Here is a 7,494-nt window from a genome sequence, read left to right as displayed (position 1 = left end):
TACAGAATAACATTTGAGAAAACTCAACATAAATGCAAGTTGGAAACTCTCCGCACACTAAAAATTAAAGGGAATCTCCTCACTCTGATAAAAAAAAAACCATGTTGGAAAAATTCAGATATCAACATCTTAATGTTGAAAAGCTGAATTACTTTCTTCTATGAGCAGGAAGGATATTCATTCTCACCACTCTATATTGCACTTAGTAATTTAATAAGACAATGAACGGTAAAGTCAATTTTATAAGAAAAAGAAATGAAAAAGTCATCTAAATTGGGCTTGAAGAAATAAAATTGTCCCTATTAACAGAGAACAATGTTTGCCCACATGGAAAACACAAAGGATTCACCAAAAACATTTATTAGAGTTAATGGTAGAGAAATAACTCAAACATCAAAAAAAAAAAGCTACTAGAGTTTTGCAAGACTCCAAAATCAATATAAAATATAAACTATGTGATAAAAATAAGCAACTAGGAATTAAAGTTAACACAAAACCAATGCCTTTTAAATAGTAACAAAAAATGAAAATCTTATAAATAAAGCAAAAAATATGCAAAGTTGTGTACTGAAAGCTATTAAATATTTATAACACAAATCAAACTCAAACAAAACCTAAGAAAACAAAAATATCATGTTCATGAACTCAAAACTCAGCATTGTTAAACTGTCAATGCTCTCAAAAGTGATTTATGGATTCAACACACCCTTAATCCAATTATGAACAATATTTTTATTCATAAAGTTTACTGTAAAATTTATATGCAAAAAGGAAAAGAAGTAGGATAAGCAAAAAAAAATTTTTTTTTAATGAAGTCAGAGGAGTTACATTCCAGATTGACTAAAACAATAAGCACTTAGGTCAGTGGAACACATAAAAGTCGAGAAGTAGGGGACTTTTAATAGTTTGTGAAATTTTTCATTAGCTTTCAATTCCATTTTTTTCAAAAACTTTGGAAGTCCTCTTCTACATATGTGGTTAATGCATTTCCAACAAAGCTGCTTTCAATGTAGAAAAACACGTTCACCACGAATGGAAACTCACCACCATGGAGTCGATTCTTCCTCAGGTGGACTTATGGGACCGAGCCTGTGGGTTCGGAAACTGTAACCTTTCATTGGAGTGGAAACCCTGTCAGTGTCCCTCGGCGTGACTGGTGGTTTCCAACTGCTCACTTTGGAGCGAGCAGCCCAACGTGGAACCACCATGCCACCTGGTCTCCTAGATGTTAAAACAGTAAAAAAACACAATCTATTCTGTAGACTGCACCCTGCCGCCACTGCCAGTAATCCAGTTTCAGGGATATCATAGAGGTTAGGATCTAGGAACACATAAAATAATTACATAACATTTAAACATATAGGCTATTTGTTAATGCTGAGACACAGGGTCTAGCCAAGCTGACTCACAGTTGGGGAGGCTACAGTGGAACTCATAACAATGAGGTGTGTGTTTGATACACATTCTTTCTCAGTTGGAGGCTTGTCTTTACATTGCTCAACAGCCTTTTGAGGTACAGCCATGTACATTGATAAGGTGCAATTCACCAGCTTTCCCTTTTGTGATTCTTGCTTTTTGTGTCCTAAGAAACGTGTACCTCAAGATTAAAAGGATTTTCTAGAAATTGTAGTTTGGGGCTTTATGTTGTTGTATATGACTGTGGTAGTTGACACATAATTGATACACAATCTGCTGTCAATAGGGGATTTAAAAGGATTAAGAGTGAAGGGAGGAGTGAAGTCTAGTCTGTCAATTGGATTAAAGCCAAGGAGGCCTCTGTGTGGGCATGGTCTCCCCCTAAAGTGTCTGGAAATTCCTGGATTTCCTCCTTGGAGGTAGAAGACAGACTCTCTCTGGGCTCACTCCCAGAGAGACGCTCCACTGACAAGACACATGGCGCTATACTCTGGGATCTGGGGAAGCCACATGGACCTCTCCTGATGCAGCCAGACCTCTCTGGAGCTGGAGAAACCATGTAGAGACCCCTGCCAGTGCTGAGATGCTTACACCACCACTGGATCCACCACAAGACTTTCAACCCACTGGCCTGTGATCCGCCTGCATTCGGCATCATTCCATGTATTTCGTGAGTATGAAGAGGACTTTATAGATTAGTATCAGACATATGGGTTATAATATTGGACTTTTGGACTTGATCTTGGCTGGGCTGGAATGTTTTCTCAATATTCAATTGCTCTTGTATATAAACCTATTTCTTATATACATATGAGTGTCTATGAATTTGTTTCTGTAGTCTACCCAGAATAGCACAATGACCATGAAAAGTCACCTTCTATATCTGGTGTATAGTGTCAGGAATAGGTCAAGGTTTTGCTTGTTTGCATAGGACTAAATTCAACATGTTAGTTGAAGTGACATCACTTAATCCTATTTCCTTCCTCTATTATGTTTCTCTTGTGATTTTTGTGATCTTGTTTCTTAGAAACTAGTTACAGTTTCTTAGGAAACAATATCACAAGAGCAAAAAACAGGTGAATTGGACCTCCTCAAAATTTTTAAAAACTGCCGTCCAATGTGGAAATCACAAATTTACACCCTTATTCTTTTTTAGAGTTCATCTGAAAAATGGCATATTCTTTAAAAAAAAACATTTTATTGCATTTTACCCACATATCATATAATTCAACAGTTCAAGCATATCAAAGAGTGTTGTCCAATTATTACCACAATCAATTTTAGAACATTTTCTTCTTCATTGTACTCATGGTTATTAATGTAATTTTTAAAATTGTGACAAAAATATACACAATCAAATGTTCTCCACTTCAACAATTTCTACATGTGTAACTCAGTGTCGCCATTGATTGTACTCTTCATGTTATGCAACCATTATTGATATTCTTTTCCAAATAATTTCCCCACATTAACATAAACTCAATGCCCTCGAAACAAAAACCCTTCCTCCTTCACGCCTGTTAACCACTGGCCAGCATTGGTTTCTTTCTCTTTTCTCTTTTTTTAGTAGATTTCTTGATATAAAATCCACATAACATATGCTTCCATAGTTAAATCACTTTTTAAAAGAGCTATATATACATCACTACAATCAGCTCTAATGCTCCCTCCCCCTTCCGGAATGTATTGTTTGCTCCCCAAATCCTCACCCCCCTCCATAAACCCTTGCATCAGTTATTGCCTCTGTGCATCCACTCTTTCTGTGCTTCACAAACTGGAAAACCTAACAGAAACAATAAAAATTTAAAACTGGAAAAAAATAATTAAAATTAAAAGGAAGAAAGAAAAGACCACCATCAATATTTTAAAAGCCAGAGAAGAAATTTCTGTCACGGAACAAACAAAAAATATTTAAACCTACAAATTCAGGCTGGGTTGAGAGAGGTCAACTGACCAAGTATCATATTATACCATGGTTTGATCCACCGTAATCATGTTTACAATAATCAATATCTGATAGCAGAGCTGTTTGAGTCCTTCACCTGTGGCTGCAGGGGGGAGGGGGGGGATCTGCCAGAGGCTTAATCGAACGAAATACTGTGCAGATGGAATTTGGGCTCCTACCGAACTCCAGAGTCTTCTACAAATGAGATGTTCACAATTTAAGCTCGGATACTCTTCCCTTCATCATATTTAGAGTTTGTTATGCTTCTTTGATGAGGACTGACTCCTCCCTTAGGCGGCTGCTTGAAGACAAGACTCTGGCCCTATTCCAATTAATAGTCAGGCACCATCTACTTGCTTCATCACACTTTGCTGTAGCACCTCATCTTCAGGGTCTCTTCATGAAGGATAGGGAGCAGGGCCATTGCACAAGGGTATGCTAAACACCCACAGTAATGTTCATTCCAGCTGTAGGTATAAAAAATTAAACCGAACTATACTTGTAGTATTTATTTATTTCCTAAATCTCATTATACTTTTGATTAAATACTACATTTTTATTCCCTTGAATTTGTTACATCAGTAAATAAGCATAACATATAAGGAGGTAAAGTGACAAACACTGTCATTCGTTTCAGCTTTGTGTTATACCCTAAATTCCCACGAGATACTCTGAGTGAATTGTGCAATTCCTGAAAGTATTCAAAGAGCTAAAAAGACTGTTAGAACAATGGCTGTAAGTTCGCCAAAAATGGAAAGGGGTTTTTCCAAGCTGAAAATAATGTTAAGAGCAAAGAAGATGCCTGTTTATAATATATCCAAAACAATAACTATTATTTAATTAGCCTACCTCTAAACGAATGGACTTCTATAGTGAAAAATGGTTAGGGATAAATTACATAGTCCATGATGCTCAGATAAAAGCAAAGACTATTGCAAATGAGGAAGCCAATCAAGAAACAATATGCAAATAACATTTTTATTGGTTTTTGTCAGGTATTAATATTTTCCATTAATACTTTAAAACTCAAGATCTAGTTTTGTGTCGCTTTTATTGTTCTTATTTAAGAATTAACTGTATGACATAATAAACAATCTGTAGGTATACTGGGGTTTTTATGCTTAAAACGGTCACGAGGCCAAATCGATGCTGACACTTAATGACTCTGGAGACCAGGATAGAACTGCCTCTTTGAATTTCTGAGGCTGTAACTGCTTACCAGAATGGCAAACGCTGTCTTTCTCCCTCAGAACGCCTGGTAGTTTCAAACTGCCCACTTTGAGGACTGCAGCCCAATGTGTAACCACCACAGCATCAACTGGCTGTTAAGTATTTAAATTCCATCCCTGATTAAATCGCATTCTCCCCAAATGCATGTCAACTTGGCTAGACTAGGAATCTCAATATTACATAATTATCTCCATTTTGTAATTTTATGTAATCATTCTATGTGTTATAAATCTAAATCTCTACGACCTAAGATTGGTGGCAATTGTATTAATGAGGCAAGATGCAATCTACATGATTAACAAACAAACAACAAACTCACTGCCATGTAGTCAATTCTAACTCAGAGCAACTGTACAGGGCAGGGGAGACTTGTCCCTGTGGGTTTCAAAGACTGAGACTTTTGTTGTCGTTAAAGAAGGTCTTTCACATATCATACAATTCAACGTTCAAGCTTATCAAGATGAGTTATACAATCTTTACAATTTTGGAACATTTACTGCTTCTTTGTACTCATTGTGATTAGTGTAATTTTTAAAACTGTGACAAAAATATGCACAACCAAACATTCTCCAATTCAACAACTAAATGTGCAATTCAGTGCCATTCATTATACTCTTCATGTTGTACAAACATTATTGATATCCCTCTCCAAATTGTTTCACCACCATTAAAATAAATTCAATGCTCCTAAGCAAAAACCCTTCCTCCTTCACCCATGGTAACTACAGGTTGTTTTTGTTTTTGATTTTGTTAGCAGTTTTCTTGATGTACTATTCATATATCATATACTTTCATAGTTAAATCGCATTTTAAAAAGAGTTGTATATGCATCATCACCATCAGTTCCAATGCTCCTTCCCCCCTCCTACATTCGTTGATTGCTCCCCAATTCCTTTCACTGCCCCCCACCTCGTTCCCGATAAACGATTCCATCAGTTATTGTCTCTATGCATGCACTCCTTCTGTCCTTCATAAACTGGGAAACCCAACAGAAACAATATAGAACAAACATTTTAAAACCCAGAGGGCAGAAAAAAATAGAACAACAATAATGATGTAAAGATAAAAATAAAGAGTAAGACATAAAAGACCACCACCAGTATTTTAAAAGCAAGAGATGAAATTCCTGTTGTGGAACAATCTTGCTGCCACTGTTTGTTCCATCACTTTTCTCTCTTTAAACTTTACTTCTTCCATGAATGCATACAACGGTGCACTTTTTCTACAAATACATGAATAGACTCTGATACGCATCATAAACTGTTTATTTTTCATAGTCTTTTTTTCTTCTAATAGTTGATTGGCTCAGGAACCCTGGTGGTGTGGTGGTTACACACTGGTCAGCAGTCCAAAATCACCAACAGCTCCCTAGGAAAAAGACCGGGCTTTCCATTTGTGTAAAGAGTTAGTGTCAGAAACCAACAGGAGGTCACCATGAGTCAGCATTGTCTCGATGGCGGTGAGTTTCACAGATCATACAATGTAATCATTCAATCACATTAATAGGAATTGTGCAATCATCACCACAGTTTCAGAACATTTCCTTCTTTCTCCAGATGTAATTAGGTTAAAATGCAACAACTTAGCACTTGATCTCCCTTTTATCCATTTTACAGATGCTTCTGTTTTTAGTACTATTTTGTTAAATACCACCTTCCACTTGCGGTATTTCTGTTTCAGCAACACTCAATAAATAAGATACTAAGGGGAAGATACTAAGATACTAAGGGGAAGATACTAATTTTACAAGACACTCAAGGTCAATTGAAAATAAAACTTTGAAAAAACCAAACTGGGCAAAAGATTTGGACATTTTCACTGAAGAAAACCATAGGGCGTGCTAGTCACTGTAAATCTGAATGAACTCAATAGCAGTGCGTTTTGTTTTGAAAACAGAATTGACTCCGATGGCAGTGGCTTAGATTAGTAGAAAATGGAAATTAAATTCACGAGATACACTTGTTCCACCCACCACCTACTTATGCTTTTAAATGGAAGTATGGCCCCAAAGATTACATTTATTGAGAAGTCCCAGCAAGACCATTTGTTGGTATCAGAAAAACATCTTTATATCACCAAGCTCAAAATTAGAAGGGTGAGCCTGCCTTGGACACTCCCGAGAGTATCCCTTTGGAGAGTAAAGGTGAGCTCCCTGAGGACTGGCTACCATGAAGTGACCCACCATGAAATGACACACAGAAACGGGCACGACATGCAGTCCCTGGGAATCGCAACTGTCTCCTGGAGGAAGGCGTCAATGAGAACTGAGAGCGTTGAGACCTAGGCACGGAAAGTTGGCACCTTCCTTGGATGCAGTGGGCATGCCTGAAGGACCAGAACCGCAGCATCACCGCGGGAAACCCGCAGCCAACAGCAACACCTTGTGGCAGGCAAGAGCAAGTACAACACTGCGCCAATGACATCTCCAGTCTTCACACCTGTGTGCGTAAACTGACCCTGACCTCCAGGTGGACTACATCGAACCCCGGGAGGTCTGGACTTTCTGCTGACGAGGTTGTTGGGTACATGAAAATTAATTGGGAAAATAGGGCTTCTACACCGAGTTTCTGAAGGATTTCATATTCAATGTTACCACGAATGATGCATTGCTATGGGAACTTAGGAACCTGGTGACACTGGTTACACGCTGGGCTGTCAACCTCAAGGCCGGCAGTTTGAAAGCACGATGGTGAAGAATTACTGTCTCGGATACCCTTGTTCTGTCCAAACCAAACTCACTGCCCTGGAGTCCATGCTGACTCTGAGAGTCAGTCTCCGGTTCCCGGGAGTAGAAAGCCCAGGCGGTCTCCTACAAAGCAGCTGGTGGTTTCAAACTGCCGCCGTGCAGATCGTAGCCCCGCTTGTAACCACTCCACCACCAGTTCCGCAGGGTCACTCTCAAT

This window comes from Tenrec ecaudatus, chromosome 6, assembly GCF_050624435.1.
Source record: "Tenrec ecaudatus isolate mTenEca1 chromosome 6, mTenEca1.hap1, whole genome shotgun sequence".
NCBI classification, from domain to species: domain Eukaryota; kingdom Metazoa; phylum Chordata; class Mammalia; order Afrosoricida; family Tenrecidae; genus Tenrec; species Tenrec ecaudatus.
The sequence above is the reverse complement of the archived record's forward strand: the minus strand, read 5'-3'. Positions refer to the sequence as shown.